At 42.1% G+C, this 26187-nt stretch overlaps 1 protein-coding gene across 1 annotated transcript in view; it reads right to left on the bottom strand.

The window, feature by feature from the left end:
* Nucleotides 1-22598, bottom strand: part of LOC129851045 (protein kinase C delta type-like) — a 40518-nt gene extending 17920 nt beyond the window's left edge. Inside the window, exon 1 of the mRNA XM_055917214.1 lies at nucleotides 22436-22598. The gene's annotated coding sequence lies outside the window, so the exon portion shown is untranslated. The remainder of the gene's footprint in view (nucleotides 1-22435) is intronic.
* Nucleotides 22599-26187: the final 3589 nt, after the last annotated feature.

The following is a 26187-nucleotide window of genomic DNA, read 5'->3' as shown; positions in this document are numbered from 1 at the left end:
CTGGGGTATTTTGAAATACTCAAGAATTTGAATTTTTATTAGGATCCCCATTAGCCAACGTCGTAACGTTAGCTGATCTTCCCGGGGTCCAACCCCAGTTACAGTTTTTGACAATTGCTTACACCTGAATTCTGAAACTATGGCTCCTTTTCTCGAGACTCTACCCACAAAACCCCAACACACACACACCCACCTCTTGCAAAACCAAACACTTAATTCAAAACTAATTTTAACTCTACTCAAAATTGTGCTTTTGCATCAAAACTCTACATACAAACCTTCAAATGATTAGCTCTTATACACGCCAACTACACACGGATGTGACAAATGTAAACCACTACTATCATGTGTCTTTTGCATGTTCAGTGTGCAGTGGAGTCCACGGCAGTTTGTCATAGCATTCACATGTACATGTGCACAAATATATACAGTATTTAAGCATATTCAGTATATATTTACACTATAAACAGAAATGCAAGGGGGGAAAAATGTAATGTATTTGGTTCTCAAAACATGGTATTTTCATCCAGATTTCAGGATGAACAGTAACAGACAAAACAAATATAGTAGAAGATAAACAAATAGGATTGCTTCTATAAAGAAAAAAACAATTAGGGTGCATCCTGTATCCTATTTGGGTCTGGCCACAGCACCTCATCAATATCACAAGCGATGTTCTCTCTGGCTAAACAGCGGGGGAAGTAGCGTCTGGAGTGGCGTATCCAGCCCTGGCATGGCCAGTCCCCCCTCTTACTCTCACTCCTTTTCCTCTAAATCTCTCAACCAAAATTGGCCTCCATTGTTGTCTAAACCAAGAAAGCCAACCTGAAGCTCTGATTTCTATGTGAAGAAATTAGCTAAAAGTGTTTTCACACGTGAGCACTGGGTGTAGGTAATCGTTAAATGAGTGTGGCATTTTGAATGGCAGTGTTTTCCAAATGAAACACAAGACCTATTAGCTTTGAATGATGTGTTTAATGTAGAGAACTGTGTTTAGTGTTCTGCACAAAGTGTGTTCTGCACAAAGTGTGTTTTACAAACTGAGTGTAAAGCAGATAATGTGCTTGCAGTGTTGCGGACTTGGTCTGGAGATTAGTTCATGAGTTAATGGTTTCACTGAGTGTGCCTCAAGTACCACCTTTAGTGTGTAAGCCATTGTAAAAAAAAACTGTAATAAGACATTACAAATGAAGACTTTACAAACATTTAACAAGTAGACAATACAAACAATTAAAATACCTGACAGGAAACACATTTAACATTCAGTTGATACTTTCTATTTGCTGTCCAGTCATATGGTCTTTCACATTAGATGTTCTCTTAATTTTTTCTTTAAGGTGGATTTACTTTTTTTCCTGAGAAATATGGATTGGTAAAGAGTTCGTCAGCTATGGCTCTATATAAAACTTTAGATTTAAGGCAATATGTCCTTGCTTTGGGTTGTGTTATATGCCCTGAATTTACCTGTCTGGTTTAATGGTTATGCGTGTTGGTAGTATGTACCAACTGGCCTGAAAATTCCTTCATTTTTGGGGGGAGGTGTGCTACACCAGGGGTTCCCAAACTTTTGGGGGCTGGCTCGGGGACCCTTTTTGTGATAATTAATTTCTAGTTTATAGCAGATTTACCATCTAAGATGTGCCAAATATGCATATGGTTTGTTCATTTGCTAGCTACATGTAAGTAGCTAGCTTGCAAGAGCAAGCTTCTTGGTTACAGCAGAGACAAATGATCCCCTCCTGGTTCAAGATCCCTGCTGCCTAAATGTGTTTTGTGCATGCAGCAAGCTGTGAGTAGCCCTTTAAATAGTAGTATAACTTTATGAGCTGGGTTGTCTGCCCTTGCAATTAGCATTTAGCTAGGGTCTGCTATGGGACTTCGCTAGTAATTTGTTAGCACTTTATTTCTCTCACTATAGCAACAAAAACAGTTTGGAATTAAATGACACCCCTTGTGTGCACTTCCAGTAATACTGTATACTCCGGTATCGTACAGCAACAACATGAACATCTGGATACCACCAAATCCCTCTGGCTACATCTTCATAAAGATATCTTTAGATAAGGGATATACATGCGTAGAGAGGTAGGCATGCAGCAGAGAGACGTCATTAGAGAGGGAGGGAGTGGCCTTAGCACTACCCACAGGGTCCTGCCCAAACAGGGCAGGCAGGTTTAGGCCGAGAGCTTCGTTTTGGCTACATTATCACTATTATGAGTTGCCCTGCCCTTCTTTCTATGGTAAAGGGACATTGACAATGACAGTGTGTTTGCATCATGTCATCATGGAGAGGTTCACTGTAATTCAGCATCGTTACAGACTCTTGGTTGCTACCTACATAGTATTCATTCCAAAGGTTAGTAAAGTAACCTTTGCCTGCTCACAATCAGTTAAAATCACATGATGCACACCAGATTGTCATCAGTGTCTCTGGATGATGTCATCGGAAACATCTTTTGGATTACAAAACATATGTTGATGTTGGGTTGGTGGCTGGAGATGATGAATTTGATGTTGAAAAAGAGTGACATTTTCCTTTAAGAGTGGAGGGGATTGAGACAAAAGGAGGTCCATGAGAATACAGATGATCTTTAAAGGGTTGATAAGGTGAACAGCAGAGGGCATTTAACAATCGGTTCTGATGATAGGGACCAGAGGGCAGATAGACTGGAAACAGACAAGAAAAGATTTCCTCACCGATACCACAAAGTGCTTTGGCCATAAAGCCTTATATAATGTTACTGTATAGAATACTCTCACGAGAGGTATAGGCTGTTCAAAACTCCCGGAGCTTCTTTAAAAACACGCTAGACCAGAAAATACATTTCTCTTTTTATTACATGGATACAAGTGAAAAGTGAGGTGGGCGGAAAGACTATTTTAATTACTCCAACCAAATATTTACCCTTGTTTTTCGAATGTTATTACACATATTCTAATTGGATGCTATGGGAGATGGTTGTCGGGATGATGGGTTTGGACAGGTGTGACAGGTGTTCCTGGTTTTCTAGTCATGCCCTGTGGATGCCGTGCTGGGATTGGTCAGAGAGGAAAACCGGGAACCATCGCTGAAAATGACCCATTCCCACAACACATACAGCAAGCTGTTTTTGGACAAATGGGTGGAACCATACAGCTTTGACCATATGGTCTTTGTTACTGTAGACAGATAGAGATATAGAAAAGATGAGAATGACTACCAAACATCGTCCCTCTCACACATACTGTACATTGTCTGCCGCTGGGATGGCTCAGGGTCTGTGTCTGTCTGTCCATTAATCAAAGTTCCTTGGTGTGATCTCTCTGTTCAACAGGGGAGGCTCCCCAGAGGAAAGGGAGGACCATCCTCCTCAGTGAATTTCATAAAAACGTTAATTGTAAAACACTTAAAAACGTATCTTTTAGATAAAACTATACTAAATATAATCATGTCACCAAATAACTGGTTAACACACACTATTTTGCAAAGAATGTCCACAGTAGCCTCAACAACACTCTGTAGGGTAGCACCACGGTGTAGCCGGAGGCCAGCTAGCGTCAGTCCTCCTCTGGCTACACTTCAATAAATAAAAAATCTAGGAGGCTCATGGTTCTCACCCCCTTACATAGACGTACACAGTAGTTATGTCAACTTCCGGAGGACGTCCTCCAGCCTATCAGAGCTCTTGCAGCATAAACTGACATGTTGTCCACCCAATCAAAGGATCAGAAAATGTATTTTAGTTTGGTAACATACAGCTGATGTGTTGTGCATTGAAGTCCACAAGCGAAGGGAAGAGAAGGAATACAACGTGGCTGTTATGAGAGTGAACTCTGTTTACGTGTGATCAGGGATGTATTCATTCCACTGATTCTGTTGAAAAATGTTTCTCAAACGGAACAAAACAGGGATAAACATACCTGAATTTGTCCAATAGAAACTCTTGTTTGCAACTGTTGGACTAATGATTACACCCTACATCATCTAGATGCAGGCAAGAGTGTGCAAGGCAGTGTTGAATGTCACTGTCACCTCAAATTTGTCTCTTGACCTGTGTGCACCTGTTGTAAACTTTCATTCATAGGCTAGGTTGTAGCAACCTCATGATGTGTATAAGAAAAATTTGAGTATCATGTAGTAGCCTAAACCTATCACTGGTACATTGAACTGGGTGAATGGAATATAAATGAGAGTCATCCAATATACTGTAATAGAAATAAGGCCATGGTCATAAAAATAAAAAAATGTTGTTGTCCTCCCTCATCTTAAAACGGCACTGACCGCCACTGCTGTTCAACCAGAGAATATAGATCCGTCTGAATCGGTCTGGGTTCACAGTGAGTGTGTACAGTATGTGCACAGGTTCCATCAAAAACAAACGCACACTCAACACGGAAATATTACGTAAACCCGGCTGGTGCACAATATTGAGAATCAATCTTACACAAACCATTTTCCAGGCAGTGGGATTCCTCTAGCACGATAAATGTGTGAACCCAAGCCAAGCTCAGTTTAGTCCAAACAGCATTTTGTCACCGAGTGTAAAAGGCTCTGTGCTTTTGAACAAGTTCGCCTTTCCTAAACCTAGAGGGCCAGAGTGACTGTAACTTGAGATGTGAAAGACAGAAGAGAGCGAGAAAAACGTATCCAGCCAGAGAACAAGGAGGGCCTATAAAGCAGGGCCAGGCTCAGCCCTAGCAATTAGAGCTAAGCAAACAACCTCCACAGGACAATAATGAACCTGAATAAGCATCAGTTTCTCTAAAGATTGATCAGATCAGGCCCGAACTGTGCGATGTAGTGGGTTGTAGTTTCCAAAAGGCCAATATTCTACATAATTACTATGTTTTCTGTGGTAAACTAACTTCAATGACCATAATCCACCTACTTCGTGTATGGGCACGGAGACAGAGAAGAGTGCACAATCAAGAGGGATATACAGCAGTTGCTTTGCGAGGTACACTACATCACCAAAAGTAGGTGGACACCTGCTTGTCGAACATCTCATTCCAAAATCATGGGCATTAATATGTAGTTGGTCCACCCCTTTGCTGCTATAACAGCCGCCAATCTTCTGGGACGGCTTTCCACTAAATGTTGGAACATTGCTGAATGGACTCAAGTCCCCGCAGCAACAAGAGCATTAGTGAGGTCGGGAACGGATGTTGGGCGATTAGGCCTGGCTCGCAGTCGGCGTTCCAATTCATCCCAAAGGTGTTCGATGGAGTTGAAGTCAGGGCTCTGTGCAGGCCAGTCAAGTTCTTCCACGTTGATCTTGATAAATAGATTTTTTTTTAAACGTCTTTTTCGAGGAAATACATTTTTTTTTTTTTAAAGGTATAATTTTAGTGAATGATATCATAAATAGGACTGGTGGAGTTGTCACACATGCAGCTAACACAGACATATGGGAATGTCTGCTCTCCCCAAAATTACAACCAACTAATTGCCGCATTACCACAAAAATGAAAAAGGCAAGTAGAAGGGGAGAAAAAGTAAGGAACTTGTATGTCGGCACTGTATTAAAGAACATAAATGGTTAAAGTGTGATAAATAAAAACGTATACCAATTTCATTTAAGGACTAAAAAACTGACAGCTGTGCCATATAAATTGCAAAATAGTTGGGAAGAGATCTGCGATGTACCCATTTCCATGGCACATGGTTTATGAATTGACACGCAAAACAACGCCGGATTCAAAACTAAACATTTTTCAATTTATATTACTATACAAAATTCTTGCAACCAATAGAATGTTATATATATGGGGGGATACAATCTTCCCAGCTCTGCAGATTTTGCTGTGAAGAGGCAGAGTTATTAGATCATTTATTTTGGTATTGTCCATATGTAGCTCGTTTTTGGTCACATGTCCAGGAATAGCTGAAGAATTGCAACATTTGCAGAGAACTAACACTGCAGATAGCAATACTGGGTGATTTGAAAAGCCATAGTCAAATCAATCAATAATATTATTATTATTTTGGCAAAAACTTTTATTTTTAATTTACAATCTGTAGAATCTATGAGAATAGAAAGGTTCAGTACTTAAGCATCACAATATATGGCAAAGAGAAATCCAAAATGGATGGTGTTGAGAGTTAGATGGGCGGGGTAGAATGGAGCTGAAGGATGGGACTAATAACAAGATAACCAATGTAAAACATACAAAATGTATATAGGTTCAGAAATTTTGAGAAATAGCGCAGGTACAAATAGAAATCAAACTGGATGGACATCAGAAATAGAGGAAGGACTAAAAACAAACAAAATATAACTATTGTAAAATAGATTGTGTCTGTAAAATGTGTATAAGATGTATAAACTGAAGGTGGAAGCCTAAGTGTTATTGTTTATAAGTTTACTCCAATTGGGTGAAGGGTGGTAGGGTTTGCGGGGAATAATAAAGGTATATTCTAAAAAAAAGTATGTGTATATATATCCCCAAAAATATATGGGGGATTGGAAATGATGTAGACAATTACATTGATGGAAGCAACAATCTTTCCGCAATAATAAGCTGATCCACCCCTTACAAAAAAAACAAAAAAAAAACAAGGTTCTTCCACACCGATCTCGACAAACCATTTCTGTATGGAGCTCGCTTTGTGCACGGGGGAATTGTCATGCTGAAACAGGAAAGGGCCTTCCCCAAACTTTTGCCACAAAGTTGGAAACACAGAATTGTCTAGAATGTCATTTTATGCTGTAGTGTTAAGATTTCCCTTCACTGGAACTAAAAGGCCTAGCCCAAACCATGAAAAACAGCCCCAGACCATTATTCCTCCTTCGCCAAACTTTACAGTTGGCACTATGCATTGGGGCAGGTAGCGTTCTCCTGGCATCCGCCAAAACCAGATTTGTCTGTTGGACTGCCAGAGGCTAAACATGATTCTTCACTCCAAAGAAAGCGTTTCCACTGAGTCCAATGGCAGCGAGCATTACACCACTCCAGCTGACGCTTGGCATTGCGCATGGTGATCTTAGGCTTGTGTGCGGCTGCTTGGCCATGGAAACCCATTTCATGAAGCTTGTGCGGACATTGCTTACAGAGGCAGATTGGAACTCGGTAGTGAGTGTTGCAACCGAGTAGACAATTTTTACGCGCTATGTCCTTCAGCAGTCCCGTTCTGTGAGCTTATGTGGCCTACCACTTTGTGGCTGAGCCGTTGTTGCTCCTAGATGTTTTCACTTCACAATAACAGCATTTACAGTTTACACGGGTAGTACTAGCAGCGCAGAAATTTGACGAACTGACTTGTTGGAAAGGTGGCATCCTATGACGGTGCCACATTGAACATCACTGAGCTCTTCAGTAAGGCCATTCTACTGTCAATGTTTGTCTATGGAGAGATCATGGCTGTGTGCACGATTTTATACACCTGTCAGCAACGGGTGTGGCTGAAATAGCCGAATCCATTCATTTGAAGGGGTGTCCATATACTTTTGTATACATTGTGCATCTCTACCTGAAAATACTTGATCTAAGTGATTGATAGTTGGTATTCAGCAGTCATCAGTGGTGTAGTGGAGGGTATACGCAGGTATATTCTGATTCCTACTTATTTTTCAGTGCGCATAAAATGAACTAACTTTTTAATCCCCAGGATGCATATCAAAGTAGTGTAGCGGAGGTCTACAAGATGGCGCCGACAGACATGGTCACACGAGGGTGGCTGTTGTCGATTATAATATATTATATTACCGTTTATATTTTTAGTTTTTCCATCACAACTTTTTTCCCTCATTCAACTTTTTCACTCCGGACGCTTCATGGTTCGTCAGCACTTTCAACAGCCGAAGCTAAGTAGTAACATTAACATGATGTCTTCTAATTGCAGTCGCTGTACTGATAATATACAGGAGAACGATCGCCTTATGGCGAGGATAGCTGTTCTGCAAGCCCAGCTTCAGACGCAATCATTAGGTAAGGGTCATTTCAGTGTAGGAAAGGATGAAACAGCGTCTGTGCCACCAGTAAGTACAGATAGTAACGTTAGTATAAATCCCCCCGCACAGTCCCCGCAGGAGGACAACTTTCTCATGGCTTCTGGAGGGAAATGCTATAGGAATGCTCAACTGGTGTCGCTCATTCAGCCGACAGAAACTTTCAACCGGTTTTCCCCATTAAGTAGCGAGTCGGAGTCTGAGGCCGAGTCTTCTCTTGTCTCTACTCCTCCCGTTACGGGGTCTGAGACGCCGAAGGCTCCCACCATTAGCTCTGACAAATTGAAAACCCTAGTCATTGGCGACTCCATTACCCGCAGTATTAGACTTAAAACGAATCACCCAGCGATCATACATTGTTTACCAGGGAGCAGGGCTACCGACGTTACGGCTAATCTGAAGATGGTGCTGGCTAAAGCTAAAACTGGCGAGTGTAGAGAGTATAGAGATATTGTTATCCACGTCGGCACCAACGATGTTAGGATGAAACAGTCAGAGGTCACCAAGCATCTACGTAACATTGCAAAAATCTGAAATTTTCTGTCCAAAAATGATGCAGAAAAATTAATCCATGCATTTGTTACTTCTAGGTTAGACTACTGCAATGCTCCACTTTCCGGCTACCCGGATAAAGCACTAAATAAACTTCAGTTAGTGCTAAATGCGGCTGCTAGAATCCTGACTAGAACCAAAAAAATGTATCATATTACTCCAGTGCTAGCTTCCCTACACTGGCTTCCTGTTAAGGCAAGGGCTGATTTCAAGGTTTTACTGTTAACCTATAAAGCGTTACATGGGCTTGCTCCTACCTATCTTTCCGAGTTGGTCCTGCCGTACATACCTACACGTACGCTACGGTCACAAGACGCAGGCCTCCTAATTGTCCCTAGAATTTCTGAGCAAACAGCTGGAGGCAGGGCTTTCTCCTATAGATCTCCATTTTTATGGAACGGTCTGCCTACCCATGTGAGAGACGCAGACTCGGTCTCAACCTTTAAGTCTTTACTGAAGACTTATCTCTTCAGTAGGTCATATGATTGAGTGTAGTCTGGCCCAGGAGTGTGAAGGTGAACGGAAAGGCTCTGGAGCAACGAACCGCCCTTGCTGTCTCTGCCTGGCCAGTTCCCCTCTCTCCACTGGGATTCTCTGCCTCTAACCCTATAACAGGGGCTGAGTCACTGGCTTACTGGTGCTCTTTCATGCCGTCCCTAGGAGGGGTGCGTCACTTGAGTGGGTTGACTTACTGACGTGATCTTCCTGTCTGGGTTGGCGCCCCACTCCTTGGTTTGTGCTGTGGTGGAGATCTTTGTGGGCTATACTCGGCCTTGTCTCAGGATTGTAAGTTGGTGGTTGAAGATATCCCTCTAGTGGTGCGGGGGCTGTGCTTTGGCAAAGTGGGTGGGGTTATATCCTTCCTGTTTGGCCCTGTCCGGGGGTATCATCGGATGGGGCCACAGTGTCTCCTGACCCCTCCTGTCTCAGCCTCCAGTATTTATGCTGCAGTAGTTTATGTGTCGGGGGGCTAGGGTCAGTTGGTTATATCTGGAGTACTTCTCCTGTATTATCCAGTGTCCTGTGTGAATTTAAGTATGCTCTCTCTCTCTCTCTCTCTCTCTCTCTCTCTCTCAGAACAGTTTCAACTGTTCTGCCTGCGGTTATGGAACCCCTACCTGTCCCAGACCTGCTGTTTTCAACTCTTAATGATCGGCTATGAAAAGCCAACTGACATTTATTCCTGATTATTATTTGACCATGCTTGTCACTTATGAACATTTTGAACATCTGGGCCATGTTCTGTTATAATCTCCACCCGGCACAGCCAGAAGAGGACTGGCCACCCCTCATAGCCTGGTTCCTCTCTAGGTTTCTTTCTAGGTGTTGGCCTTTCTAGGGAGTTTTTCCTAGCCACCGTGCTTCTACACCTGCATTGCTTGCGGTTTGGGGTTTTAGGCTGGGTTTCTGTACAGCACTTCGAGATATTAGCTGATGTACGAAGGGCTATATAAAATAAACCTGATTTCAACTTGATGTGTTCCTGGGTCGAGCCCAGGTAGGGGCGAGGAGAGGGACGGAAGCTATACTGTTACACTGGCAATACTAAAGTGCCTGCAAGAACATCCAATAGTCAAAGGTATATGAAATACAAATGGTATAGAGAAATAGTCCTATAAATTCCTACACCCTAAAACTTCTTACCTGGGAATATTGAAGACTCATGTTAAAAGGAACCACCAGCTTTCATATGTTCTCATGTTCTGAGCAAGGAACTTAAACGTTAGCTTTCTTACATGGCACATATTGTACTTTTACTTTCTTCGCCAACACTTTGTTTTTGCATTATTTAAACCAAATTGAACATGTATAATTATTTATTTGAGGCTAAATTGATTTTATTGATGTATTAAGTTAAAATAAGTGTTCATTCAGTGTTGTTGCAATTGTCATTATTACAAATAAAAAATAAAATAAAAATATTTTTTGGCCCTCCAATAATCGGTATCGTTGTTGAAAAATCATAATCGGTCGACCTCTAAAACCTACCTTAACCAGAAACCTTGGATGGCAGCATTCACGCAAAACTGAAAGGGCGTACCACCGCATTTAACCATGACAAGGCGACATGAGTAGTCATTCCCTCCACATGGCAATCAAACAAGGAAAATGTCAGTATAGAGCCAAAGTGGAGTCGCAATTCAACAGCTCAGACACAAGACGTACAGTTGAAGTCGGAAAGGTACATACACCTTAGCCAAATACATTTAAACTCAGTTTCACAACTCCTGACATCTAATCCTAGAATGGTCAGTTAGGATCACCAATTTATTTTAAGAATGTGAAATGTCAGAATAACAGTAGAGAGAATTATTTATTTTAGCTTTTATTTATTTCATTATAATCCCAGTGGGTCAGAAGTTTATACACACTCAATTAGTATTTGGTAGCATTGCCCTTAAATTGTTTAACTTGGGTCAAACGTTTCGGGTAGCCTTCCACAATAAGTTGGGTGAATTTTGGCCCATTCCTCCTGACAGAGCTGGTGTAACTGAGTCAGGTTTGTAGGCCTCCTTGCTCGCACACGCTTTTTCAGTTCTGCCCACACATTTTCTATAGGATTGAGGCCAGGGCTTTGTGATGGCCACTCCAATACCTTGACTTTGTTGTCCTTAACTTCTTTGGGACAGGGGGGCAGTATTGAGTAGCTTGGATAAAAGGTGCCCAGAGTAAACTACCTGCTACTCTGTCCTAAAAGCTAGAATATGCATATACTTAGATTTGGATAGAAAACACTCTGAAGTTTCTAAAACTGTTTGAATGATGTCTGTGAGTATAACAGAACTCATATGGCGGGCAAAAACCTGAGAAAAAATACAACCAGGAAGTGGGAAATCTGAGGTTTGTAGTGTTTCAACTCTTTGCCTATCCAATATACAGTGGAAATGGGGTCATGCTGCACTTCCTAAGGCTTCCACTAGATGTCAACAGTATTTAGAACCTTGTTTGATGCTTTTACTATAAAGGAGGGGGGAATGAGAGGGAATTGAGTCTGGCAGAGTGCCACGAGCTGGCCATGCGCATTCACGAGAGGTAGCTTGTGAACTGGGATTCCTGGGAGTGCATTCTGATGAAGATCATAAAAGGTAAGTGAATATTTATAATGCTATTTCTAACTTTGTTGACTCCACAACATGGCGGATATCTCTTTGGCTTGTTTGGGCTCTGAGAGCTGTACTCAGATTATTGCATGGTGTGCTTTATCGGTAAAGGTTTTTTGAAATCTGACACAGCGGTTGCATTAAGGAGAAGTGTATCTAAAGTTCCATGCATAACACATGTATTTTCATCAACATTTATAATGAGTATTTCTGTAAATTGATGTGGCTCTCTGCAAATGTTTTGGAAGCAAAACATTACTGAACGTAACGCGCCAATGTAAACTGAGATTTTTGGATATAAATATGAACTTTATCGAACAAAACATACATGTATTGTGTAAAATGAAGTCCTATGAGTGTCATCTGATGAAGATCATCAAAGGTTAGTAATTCATTTTATCTCTATGCTTTTTGTGACTCCTCTCTTTGGCTGGAAAAATGGCTGTGTTTTTCTGTGGCTATGTACTGACCTAACATAATTGTTTGGTGTGCTTTCGTCGTAAAGCTTTTTTGGAATCTGATACGTTGACCAGATTCACAACAAATGTAGCTTTAATTTGGTGTATTGCATGTGTGATTTCATGAAAGTATAATTTTTTATTGTAATTTATTTGAATTTGGCGCTCTGCATTTTCACTGGATGTTGGCCATGCGACGCTAGTGTCCCACATATCCCAGAGAGGTTAAGCCATTTTGCCAGAACTTTGGAAGTATGCTTGGGGTCATTGTCCATTTGGAAGACCCATTTGCGACCAAGCTTTAACTTCCTAACTGATGTCTTGAGATGTTGCTTCAATATATCCACATAATTTTCCTCCCTCATGATGCCATCTATTTTGTGAAGTGCACCAGACCCTCCTGCAGCAAAGCACCCCCACAACATGATGCTGCCACCCCCATGCTTCACGGTTGGGATGGTGTTCTTTGGCTTGCAAGCCTCCCCCTTTATCCTCCAAACATAATGATAGTCATTATGGCCAAACAGTTCAATTTCTGTTTCATCAGACAGAGGACATTTCTCCAAAAAGTACAATCTTTGTCCCCATTGTCCCCAAACCGTAGTCTGGCTTTTTTAAAGGTGGTTTTAGAGCAGTGGCTTCTTCCTTGCTGAATGGCCTTTCAGGTTATGTCGATATAGGACTTGTTTTACTGTGGATATAGATACTTTTGTACCCGTTTCCTCCAGCATTTTCACAAGGTCCTTTGCTGTTGTTCTGGGATTGATTTGCACTTTTCGCACCAAAATACGTTCATCTCTAGGAGACAGAATGCATGTCCTTCCTGAGCGGTATAACAGCTGCGTGGTCCCATTGTGTTTATACTTGCGTACTATTGTTTGTACAGATGAACGTGGTACCTTCAGGCATTTGGAAATTGCTCCCACGGATGAACCAGACTTGTGGAGGTCTACAAGTTTTTTCTGAGGTCTTGGCTGATTTCTTTTGATTTTCCCATGATGGCAAGCAAAGAGGCACTGAGTTTGAAGGTAGGCATTGAAATACATCCACAGGTACACCTCCAATAGACTAATTGACATAATTTGAGTCAATCAGAAGCTTCTAAAGCCATGACATCATTTTCGGGAATTTTCCAAGCTGTTAAAAGGCACAGTCAACTTAGTGTATGTAAACTTCTGACCCACTCGAATTGTGATACAGTGAATTATAAGAGAAATAATCTGTCTGTAAACAATTGTTGTAAAAACTACTTGTGTCATGCAAAGTAGATATCCTAACCGACTTGCCAAAACCATAGTTTGTTAACAAGAAATTTGTGGAGTAGTTGAAAAACTAGTTTTAATGACTGCAACCTAAGTGTATGTAAACTTACGACTTCAACTGTATGTTGTGCATTAACTTCAACTGTATGTGGCAGGGTCTACAGACAATCACAGACTACAAAAGGAAAACAAGCCACATCGCGGAATACGGACGTCTTGCATCCAGACGAACTAAACACCCTCTTTGCCCGCTTTGAGGACAATACAGTGCCACCGATGCAGCCCGCTACCAAGGACTATGGGCACTCCTTCTCTGTGGCCGACGTGGGTAAGACATTTAAAACATGTTAACCCTCACAATGCTGCCGGCCCAGATGGCATCCCTAGTCCTCAGAGCATGTGCAGACCAGCTGGCTGGTGTGTTTACGGACATATTCACCCCGCTACCATCCAGAAGGCGAGGTCAGTACAGGTGCATCAAAGCTGAGACTGAGAGACTGAAAAACAGCTTCAATCTCAAGGCAATCAGATTGTTAAATAGCCATCACTAGCACATTAGATGCTGCTGCTTACATAGAGACTTTGGCCACTTTAATAATGTTTACTAATCTCATATGTATATACTATATTCTATATGATCTATTGCATCTTAGCCTATGCCACTGACATTGCTCTTCCTTATATGTATCTATTTTTATTCCATTCCTTTACTAAGATGTGTGTATTAGGTATTTGTTGTGGAATTGTTAGATATTACTTGTTAGATATTAATGCACTGTCGGAGCTAGAAGCACAAGAATTTCGCTACACTCGTAATAAACATCTGCTAACCATATGTATGTATGTGACCAATAAAATTTGATATTGAGACATTATTGCATGGAAATCCATTCCATTTCATATTGCTCAAGTGAACAGCAAACTTAGTAAAAAAACTAAACAACAGAGCAACACCTCATGGCACAACGCCTCTCCCTTATTTGACCTAGATATTTTGTGTGCATGTATTGTAGGCTACATGTGCGTTTTGTAATTTTTGTTTAATTTATTTAGTTCTGTCCTTGAGCGGTTGTCTATTAATGTTCTGTATTATGTAATGTTTCATGTTTTGCGTGGACCCCAGGAATAGTAGCTGCTGTTTTTACAACCGGTAAATGGGGATCAGAATAAAATACCAAAAAAATAGCCATGAATCAAAATTTCTTCGATTTTTCCCATACCTCAAATGTGGCAAGAAATTATCAAGTATGATTTGATTTGACTATATTTGTTAAAAGCCCAACATGCTACAACACACACTGTGAAATGAATAAACATGTTTCTACAAATGTACACAAAAGAGAGCATGTCAAACTTTTGCATATCCCTTTAACATCCCCTATAACTTTGGGTATGACGGAGGTTGTTTCCTGAACTATAGCACAGTAGGGACTGGACAGAGCCAATAAAAGCCTTCCTTTTCCTACCTATCTGGGGATAATGTCTCAACCTCTGTCAGTGTGGTGTAGAGGGTATGACAGTAGACAGCCTAGAGTGCACATGGGCAAACACCAACACACACAGGTCAATGAGACATTCCAATCAAGGACTACAGGTCCTAACAGGAGAGACAGACAGAGTCAGAGGGAGAGAGGAAAAGAGTGAGGTGGGAATATTAGTTCAAGGTCAGAGCAGCGTATCTGGTGACAGTGTTACATTTATTTCAGAGTGCCATCAATCCCTGACTTCACTCTGCCCACTGTACTCGCCCTACTATCATATCAATAAACCGTTACACAATGTCTTTATAATAAACATACACATATTGTGCCATTAAATATTTTTTTGTGATGGCCTTAAGCTTTTTGCATGTGGCTACAGGCTCAGATTTGTCTGTGTTTAAGTTTGCTTCATGCAAACTGCTTCAAGCTTTTGCTGCTTCATTGATTCATGCCTTAATGTAACTGTCCAGTGTTAAGATTTTTATGAAATATGATTTAGAGTTAATTATACAATCCTGGACGCTGATTGGTTAAAACCACATTCCAGCCAGTGTCTATTCCACAAGTTACCCACGGCTAAAGTTATGACGTTAAAATAACTATTTACGCTCTTCCATCTTACTGCGCAATCCACTGTCTCATCAGCCCAGCCAGACAACTTATAAAAACTTGATCTCCACTGTAAAAAGCATCTACACATTATCTCCCATGTCTTTTAGACTAGCAATTGGTTATCAATAGCAGAGATTTATAGTAATGAAAGTGTAGGGGTTGGGAGTCGGGATGAGACAGACACTCAGGTCAAGACACTGGTGAAGACGAGCACACAGATGAGCTTTCCTGAAACGGTTTCTGACAGTTTGTGCAGAAATGATTTGGTTGTGCAAACCCAAAGTTTAATCTGCTGTCTGGGTGGCTGGTCTCAGACATTTCCCCAGGCGAAGAAGCCGGATATGGAGGTCCTGGGCTGGCGTGGTTAAAACATGGTCTGCGGTTTTGAGGCCTGTTGGACGTACTGTCAAATTCTCTAAAACTATGTTGAGGCGGCTTATGGTAGAGAAATGAACGTTCAATTCTCTAGCAACAGCTCTGGTGGACATTTCTGCAGTCAGAATGCCAATTGCATGCGCCCTCAATTTGAGACATCTGTGGCAATGTGTTGTGTGACAACTGCACATTATAGAGTGGCTTTTTGTCACCAGCACAAGGTGCAGCTGTGTAATGATCATGCTGTTTAAGCAGATACTTGATATGCCACACCTGTCAGGTGGATGGATTATCTTGACAAAGGATCAAATGCTAACTAACAGGGATGTAAACAAATGTGCGCACAACATTTGAAATAAATATTTTTGTACATATGGAACATTTCTGGGATATTTTATTTCAGCTCATGAAACCAACACTTTACATGTTGCGTTTCTACTTTTGTTCAGTATGTTTGTAGTCATAGGTAACCAGATCGTGACTACAACTAAGTCTTTGACCATTGTGTTGTTAAAAACTCATGCTTCCTAGCCTTTAATGTTTTAACCCTATCCAAAAACTCAACCCTTAACCTTCTAAATTCGACATTTGGAGCAACGGAAAGATACTGAGCAGGAGTCAACCCAGGGTGTCAGAAACACTTTGATGAAATTTGCTGTTTGGAGAAACATCTAATTCTGCAGTGAGACAGAGCTTGTTGCTTGATTACCACAAGCTGCAGACAGCTCAGTGCAGTGGCCAGACTAGCAGGCAGATAATAGAGGTGTCTGAGTGTGACTGACTCGACTACACAGTACAGGGTGGGTAGGATAGAGAGAGCGAGACAGGCTAAATGATACAATACGACAACATTGGGTGCTGCTAAACTGCTGTCATCCTGGGTGTGTGTGACAGAGAAAATGTGTTTAGAGAGTGTCACTAAGTAGCAGAATGTGTGAAAAAGCAAACTCATCACCTATATAACTGCTAGGATAAATAATGGAGTATGGGAGAGTGTTGTAGATTCAGCCCAAGTACCCCTGTTTCTCTCCCACCCACTCTCGCTGTGTGTGTGTGTGTGTGCGTGTGATGCGCTGAGGGCCACGCCTGGCGGCAGGTGTGCTCAAAATGAATAAATAATACAAGCCTGCCATGTAGCTTACACCACAACAGAGCAGACAACAAAGCATTAGTATCCAAACAAGGTCTGTGTGTGTTTCGTAATCGTGTCTACACAGCAACTTCCCACTACTGCAATAGTACATTATGGCTTACAAATGTAGCTTTTTGGCACAGAAATGGCAAAAGGAAGAGTATATTCTGACCCACATCAACCATCTTTCTCCCACCAGAGAAGAGAGACATCAGTCAGTTGCTCTACCAAATGATGTCTCTAAAAAGAGTTTGCCATATTAGCTATGCTATGGAGTGTTAGTCTTTAGCCTCAGCTAAATAATTTTATAGAGAAAGAATCAAAGCAGAGTTAATTAAGCCAATCTCTACTTATACATCACATGCACAAGCTGTACTCACACACATACCCATATCAAGCCAGTGGCCTGTTTTCCTCCAGCAGATCCATAGAGAGTGGGTGTTTGTTGTGCTTCCCTGTGGATCAGTGCTGCATGGGGAAATCTTCACTGAGCAACTGTCATAACTGTCTCCTCACACCCGGATACAAAGCAGAGCAGCCACCAGACCAGACCACAGCCCACAGCCAATATTGACACACCTCTCAGCCTCCTTAGGCATCCAATGCATGTGTAGAGCTACCTTTCTGGTCCTATTGTGTCCCATTATTTTTTTTTATATCACCAGGTAGGCCAGTTGAGAACAAGTTCTTATTTACAACTGCGACCTGGCCAAGATGAAGCAAAGCAGTGCGACAAAACAGAGTTACACATGGGATAAACAAACATAGTCAATAACTCAATAGAAATATCTGTACACAGTGTGTGCAAATGGCGTAAGGAGGTAAGGCAATAAATAGGCCATAGTGGCGAAGTAATTACAATACAGCAATTAACACTGGAGTGATATATGTGCAGATGAGGATGTGCAAGTAGAAATACTGGTGTGCAAAAGAGCAGAAAAACAAAAACAAATATAGGGATGAGGTAGGTTGATGGTTGGATGGGCTATTTACAGCTGCAGCGATCGGTAAGCTGCTCTGATAGCTGACGCTTAAAGTTAGTGAGGGAGATATGTCTCCAACTTCAGTGATTTTTGCAATTTGTTCTATTCATTGGCAGCAGAGAACTAGAAGGAAAGGCGGCCAAACTAGGTGTTGGCTTTGGGGATGACCAGTGAAATATACCTGCTGGAGTGCGTGCTATGGGTGGGTGTTGCTATGGTGACCAGTGAGCTGGGGTAAGACGGAGCTTTACCTAGCAAAGACTTATGGTAAGAGATGGTGAGAGGAGGGAACAATACATCTGCCAGGCTGATCTTTAACACTGGGCCCCTCAGGGGTGTGTACTTAGTCCCATCCTGTACTCCCTTTCACCCACGACTGCGTGGCCAAACACGACTCCAACACCATCATTAAGTTTGCTGACGAAACAACTGTGGTAGGCCTGATCACTGACAGCGATGAGACGGCCTATAGGGAGGAACCCCGAACTGGCAGTGTGATACCAGGAAAACAACCTCTCCCTCAATGTGAGCAAGACAAAGGAGCTGATCGTGGACTACAGGAAAAGGCAAGCCAAACAGGCCCCCATTAACATCTACGGGGCTGTAGTGGAGCGGATCGAGAGTTAAGTTCCTTGGTGTCCACATCACCAACGAACTATCATGGTCCAAACATACCAAGACAGTCGTGAAGAGGGCACGACAAAACCTTTTCCCCCTCAGGAGACTGAAAAGATTTGGCATGGGTCCCCAGATCCTCAAAAGGTTCTACAGCTGCACCATCAAGAGCATCCTGACCGGTTGCATCACCGCCTGGTATGGCAACTGCTAAGCATCTGACCGTAAGGCGCTACAGAGGGTAGTGCAAACAGCCCAGTACATCACTGGGGCCAAGCTTCCTGCCATCCAGGACCTATATAATAGGCGGTGTCAGTGGAAATCCAATAAAATTGTCAGAGACTCCAGTTATAGACTGTTTTCTCTGCTACCGCACAGCAAGCGATGTCCGGAGCGCCAAGTTTAGGACCAAAAGGCTCCTCAACAGCTTCTACCCTCCAAGCCATTAGACTGCTGAACAATTCATAAAAATCGCCACCGGACAATTTACATTGAGACCCCCCCGCCCTTGTACACTGCTGCTACTCGCTGTTTGTTTGTTACCTATGCATAGTCACTTCACCCCCACCTACATATTACCTCAACTAGCCTGTACCCCTGCACACTGACTCGGTACCAGTGCCCCCTGTATATAGCCTCATTATTGTTATTCTTATTGTGTTACTTTTTATTTTTGCCTACTTTGTAAATATTTTCTTCTTCTTGAACTGCACTGTTGGTTAAGGGCCTGTAAGTAAGCATTTCACGGTAAGGTCTACACTTGTCGTATTCGGCGCATGTGGCAAATAAGGTTTGATTTGATGACAAAGCAAAAACAGGTTTTTAGAAATGTTTGATATTTTTTATAACTACAAAACTGAAATATCACATTTACATACGTTTCCGGACCCTTTGCTCCGGCTGGGCCACTCAAGGACATTGAGAGACTTGTCCCAAAGCCACTCCTGCGTTGTCTTGGCTGTGTGCTTAGGGTCGCTGTCCTGTTGGAAGGTGAACCGTCACCCCAGTCTGAGGTCCTGTGCGCTCTGGAGCAGGTTTTAATCAAGGATCTCTCTGTACGTTGCTCCGTTCATCTTTGCCTTGATCATGACTAGTCTCCCAGTCCCTGAAAAACATCCCCACAGATTAATGGTGCCACCACCATGCTTCATCATAGAGATGGTGCCAGGTTTCCTCCAGACATGACACTTGGCATTCAGGCCAAAGAGTTCAATCTTGGTTTCATCAGACCAGAGAATCTTGTTTCTCATGGTCTGAGAGTCCTTTAGGTGCCTTTTGACAAACTCCAAGTGGGCTGTCATGGGCCTTTAACTGAAGAGTGGCATCCATCTGGCCACTCTACCATAAAGGCACCAGTCTAATGTCCATTGCTCATTTTTTCTTGGCCCAAGCAAATCTCTTCTTCTTATTGATGTCCTTTAGTAGTGGTGTCTTTGCAGCAATTCAACTATGAAGTCCTGATTCACACAGTCTCCTCTGAACAGTTGATGTTTAGATGTGTCTGTTACATTTTTCACAAAGTTCATGTATGTGGGCTGCAATTTCTGAGGCTGGTAACTCTAATGAACTTATCTTCTGCAGCAGAGGTAACTCTGGGTCTTCCTTTCCTGTGGCGGTCCTCATGCGAGCCAGTTTCATCATAGCGCTTGATAGTTTTTGCGACTGCACTTGAATAAACTTTTTCAAAGTTCTTAAAATGTTCCGTATTGACTGACCTTCATGTCTTAAAGTAATGATGGACTGTCGTTTCCCTTTGCTTATTTGAGCTGTTCTTGCTATAATATGGACTTGGTGTTTTACCAAGTACGGCTATCTTCTGTATACCAACCCTACCTTGTCACAACACAACTGATTGGCTCAAACGCATTAAGAAGGAAAGAAATCCCACAAGTTAACTTAACAAGGCACACCTGTTAATTGAAATGCATTCCAGGTGACTTCCTCATAAAAGCTGGTTGAGAGAATGCCAAGAGTATGCAAAGCTGTCAAGGCAAAGGGTGGCTACTTTGAAGAATCTAAAATATATCTTGATTTGTTTTACACTTTTTTGCTTACTACATGATTCCATATGTGTTACTTCATAGTTTTAATGTCTTCACTATTATTCTACACTGTAGAAAATAGTAAAAAAAAAAAAAAAAAGGAAATCCCTTAAGTGTCCAAACTTACCTGATACTGCACATACCTACTACATTGACACACCAAAACACATTCACAATTTACTGCAGCTACTCTTTTCTTTTTTAACTCTCACTATTATCTATCCTGATGCGTAGACACTTTATTCTGCCTTTATGCACATATCTACCTCAAATACCTCATACCTCTAAACAATGAGCTGAAGCTCCATTCTTGTGTATTTTATTTAATTCTTCGTGTAAATATTTTATTTGTAAACTTTGCATCATTGGAAAGGGCTCGTAAGCACGCATTTCACAGTAAAGTATACACTAGTTGTATTCGGCGCACGTGACAAATAAAATTAGATACAGTTGGTAAAATGTATTATCATCTTTCTATACATTTCCTCTCAGTAGGCAGCACAGACAAATGTTGAAAAAAAGTCTGGGCCAGTGGTCACAAATGTTTAATTTCTATGTTGCATAGACCCACTGTATTGTGTGGTGATTGACACCAACGACTGTAAATGACAACTTGTGGTTGTGGGCTTGTTGTGCAGAATTCCTAGATTACAAGGGGCACTAGCAAACACTAGCGACTCATGAGTGTGTGGTAACCACAGTAACATAGAAGAGTAACATTGTGGCATAAAGTCTAGAGAAAAATGATAGTGTACATCATGTACTTTGGTGGCAGCTGAAATGGGCCAGATCCTTCCACACAAATAACAATCCGTTCGGAATACCTTATACCATAATACAGCTCAAGGCCCACGGAAACAAAATAGACTACAGGTCTTCACGTGTCCAAAAGCTTGGACCGGGACGACAATCAGACCTGACTATATTTACTTATCTTTAAAAAATGGAGACCCAAACCCAAATGGAGCAGAGGCCAACTCAACCTAGACCCGTACCCTGACAGGTCTGGGTCTAGACCAGACCCAACTGGACTAGAGTGACAATTAATTTCTTCCTCTTATCAGCCAAGTTGCTCTACTGGTTAAGGAATATGTTTTATATGTTGGCTAGGCCTTTATAAGTGAAGACATTCAACTTATTAACGTAAAATAAAATATGCTACAGGACCCGACCCAGACCTGAGGGACATGTTAGTATTCTTCAGCACCCAATCCAATCGTGCCCGGGTCAGGTCTCGGGTATATCGGGTCCACCCGGACCCATGAAGACATCTACACTAGAGGAGGATGACCAAAAGTTGATTGATGATTCACTTTTATCAACTTAATTCTCACAAAAACTGAGAGTCCGTAATGCGCATTAAATTAGCTACTAACAACCAAAAACTACATTTGACAGACCGTAAAATGAGGCTACCAAAAGCAGGCGAGGAAAGTATATGAATTCCCACAGAACATGACTTACGTAACATGAACAGAAAGGAAATCATTATCTGAGAGCACAATGTTTGTTACCCACCAACCGCTTCGTTTTGACCCGGTTCGATGTATCGGTTTTTGTGCTTTGAAGCGCACATAGGTTACCTAAAACTTCCCCTCAGTGATTTTGTAGTAAACAAACTTGTCCGATTGCTCAGTTTCAGCAATCAGCAGATGTTGTAGGTACTAAGTAGTGCCACAAAGTATCAACACAAAAAAACGTTAAACCACTAAGATTTGATTGTAGAAAAAAAACAAAAAAAACAATGCGCTTCAGCACTTTTATCGAAAGTAAATCGTCCCGATCGTGACGTCAGTGTGAAGTTCGACAGTGTCCTTTTACTGTCATTTTGTCAAATATTGAAGATTTCCTCCAATTGAGTTACAATTATTTAAATGTTAGGGAGTCGACTTACCTTTATAACGCGTTTAAAGGGGTCCCGATCAAGTTTGCTTTGACTTATTATGCTCTGCCCTTCTGGTAGGCTACACTGAGAATCTTCAGCGTGTTTGAGGAAGCATTCGACCATTCGCACGCAGCTCTCTCGCAGCCTGTCAGCTATGGAGTGCAGTGGTGGTGACGTCGTCCAGGTGCAATCCCAAGTACAGAGAGAGGTTATGTTTTTGCAGGGCGTTTGATTTCTGTGGGTCGAAAGTCAGAAATAGATAGTACAGTACACAGCAAGGGATGATGTGTCCACCAATAGAACATTACTTCAAATTTGAGACCTAATCTATTTTGAGAGAGATAGAGAGGTGTACATGTTTTTGTAGTTTTACCACATTGTTTCTTTTCACTGCTAGGAGACTTGCCTCAAAGAAGATATTCAGTTTTTTTGTTGTTGTAACAAACAGTATCAACAATGGTGCCTAAGATGCAGTCCTCTAAAAGCTCTAATATGTTTTTAGCCAATCTTTATATGTTGAACATAAAACCCAGTAAAGCTCATGAATAGGCTACAGAATTCAAGGCTGCCTCTGTTACTTTCTTTCCATGAAAATATGTATTTGGCAGAGGGTCATATAACCAGGAAACTGACCAAGGGCAGTGTACACACACACAAACAGAAAGCCCCTTACTCCACAGGTTAGAGCAGCCAGAAACACCCTTTGGAGGCTTGGCTAAACCATTGTGGCCCCACCTACATGCTCCCAGTCCTGTGGCCCAGCCATTTCTTCCTCCTTATCCACGCAGAGTAGAGTCATGTGCTGCTGAGTCATCATACCCCACACACCCCGCCCACCCAGCTCTCTGGCTATAAGAGACAAAGAGCTGGTAAATTTAGCCAATCTGTCCCAGCTCCTATACGGTTATTTTTAGTCCCATTCAAAGTATACGGATGACACACACACACTTGTACTTCTAATTGGAAGTGAATGCTGACACAGATTTGGTGTGTTAGACTAGAGGTGGTTACTCATCAATCGCATCCATAAACACTAGGGTGCTCTGTTGTGCTCCCCAGTATAAATAAAAGACAGTGGTTTCTAATGAGGGGCCAGAGAAGGGTAATGACACAAAAAGAATCCCATGGATGCTTTTGTGTCATACCTATGACTGTGGCATTGTTGTGAGAGAAGAAAGGAAAGAGTGTGTTATTAACATGTTTGTGTACTGTATAGAGGTAGCACATTTTTTAATATATTTTTTATTTTATTTAACCAGGTAGGCCAGTTGAGAACAAGTTCTCATTTACAACTGCGACCTGGCCAAGATAATGCAAGGCATTGTGACAAAAAACAAAAACACAGAGTTACACATGGGATAAACAAAAGTACATTAAAAAACAATAGAAAAATCTACATACAGTGTATGCAAATTAAGTAAATAGGTAAGGCAATAAATAGGCCATGGTGGTGAAATAATTACAATATAGCAAATTAACACTGGAATGATAGATGTGCAGATGATGATGTGAAAGTAGAAATACTAGTGTGCAAAAGAACAAAAAAAGTAAATAAAAACAAAATGGGGATGAGGTAGGTAGTTAGATGGGCTATTTACAGATGGGCTGTGTACAGCTGCAGCGGTCGGTGAGCTGCTCAGATAGCTGATGCTTAAAGTTAGTGAGGGAGATATAAGTCTCCAACTTAAGCGATTTTTGCAATTCGTTCCAGTCACTGGCAGCAGAGAACTGGAAGGAAAGGCGGTCAAAAGAGGTGTTGGCTTTGGGGATGACCAGTGAAATATACCTTCTGGAGCTCGTGCTACGGGTGGGTGTTGTTATGGTGACCAGTGAGCTGAGAAAACGCGGATCTTTACCTAGCAAAGACTTATAGATGACCTGGCGACAAATATGTAGCGAGGGCCAGCCAACGAGAGCATACAGGTCGCAGTGGTGGTTGGTATATGGGGCTTTGGTGACAAAACGGATGGCACTCTGATAGACTGCATCCAGTTTGCTGAGTAGAGTATTGGAGGCTATTTTGTAAATGACATCGCCGAAGTCGAGGATCGGTAGAATAGTCCGTTTTACGAGGGTTTGTTGTGCAGCGTGAGTGAAGGAGGCTTTGTTGCAAAATTGGAAGCCGATTCTAGATTAGATTTTGGATTAGAGATGCTTAATATGAGTCTCGAAGGAGAGTTTACAGTCTAGCCAGACACCTAGATATTTGTAGTTGTCCACATATTCTAAGTCAAAACCGTCCAGAGTAGTGATGATAGTTGGGCGGGTGCGGGCAGCGATCGGTTGAAGAGCATGCATTTAGTTTTACTAGCGTTTAAGAGCAGTTGGAGGCCACGGAAGGAGTGTTGTATGGCATTGAAGCTCGTTTGGAGGTTTTTTAACACAGTGTCCAAGAAGAGCCAGATGTATACAGAATGGTGTCGTCTGCGATTGTCTAGCCCAGCAATAGCGACATCACTGATATATACAGAGAAAAGAGTCGGCCTGAGATTTGAACCCTGTGGTACCCCCATAGAGACTGCCAGAGGTCCGGACAACAGGTCCTCCGATTTGACACACTGAACTCTATCTGAGAAGTAGTTGGTGAATCAGGCGAGGCAGTCATTTGAGAAACCAAGGTTGTTGAGTCTGCCGATAAGAATACGGTGATTGACAGAGTCGAAAGCCTTGGCCAGGTCGATGAAGACGGCTGCACAGTACTGTTTTTTTTAATCGATTGCGGTTATGATATCGTTTAGTACCTTGAGCATGGCTGAGGTGCACCCGTGACCAGCTCGGAAACCGGATTGCACAGCGGAGAAGGTACGGTGGGATTCGAAATGTTTGTTAACTTGGCTTTCGAAGACTTTGGAAAGGCAGGGCAGGATGGATATAGGTCTGTAACAGTTTAGGTCTAGAGTGTCACCCCATTTGAAGAGGGGGATGACCGCGGCAGCTTTCCAATCTTTAGGAATCTCGGACGATACGAAAGAGAGGTTGAACAGACTAGTAATAGGGGTTGCAACAATGGCGGCAGATCATTTTAGAAAGAGAGGGTGCAGATTGTCTAGCCCAGCTGATTTGTGCAGGTCCAGGTTTTGCAACTCTTTCAGAACCTCTGATATCTGTATTTGGGTGAAGGAGAAGCTGGGGAGGCTTGGGCAAGTAGCTGCGGGGGGTGCGGAGCTGTTGACCGGGGTTGGGGTAGCCAGGAGGAAAGCATGGCCAGCCGTAGAGAAATGCTTATTGAAATTCTCGACAAAGTTCCATTCCCTGGAAGGCAATGTAAATGTTATTGTACATGGTTCCAAGGCTGTACTATTTCACACACACAATATGTTTCAGTTTGGTTATTTCCCTAAAGTGTGCATGTGTTTCACATGTACAGTGTAATCAACCTAGTGTAAAAGAGATGACTCTGGCTTTTGTAAATGCTTTGTTTAAGTCCAATTTGTCTCCTGTGTTGTCATTAAATTCAAGTGTTGAAACAGTGATATGACTGAATTTGGTTGTGTTCTGTACCCTTCATTTAGCTCTGATGCTGTGTGGTATATCACGCCTGTATCTCCTGCCTGCCCTGGATATTGTGCAACTGTATATTCATATTGGCACTGGTCGTTAGGGCAGGGTGCACAGACGTTTCCCACGGCGATGCCCGCTGCTGTCGTCCCTGTGGTGCCAGGGCAAACATCAGGGTGAGTAACGAGAGGAAGGGATGATTGAAGGGGAACTCTTCAACACATAAAACAGGAAATAAATTATCCTTTCATCATGACCTCTGC

The sequence above is a fragment of the Salvelinus fontinalis genome, chromosome 3 (assembly GCF_029448725.1).
Source record: "Salvelinus fontinalis isolate EN_2023a chromosome 3, ASM2944872v1, whole genome shotgun sequence".
Lineage (NCBI taxonomy): Eukaryota > Metazoa > Chordata > Actinopteri > Salmoniformes > Salmonidae > Salvelinus > Salvelinus fontinalis.
This window is presented reverse-complemented; position numbering and strand designations above follow the sequence as displayed.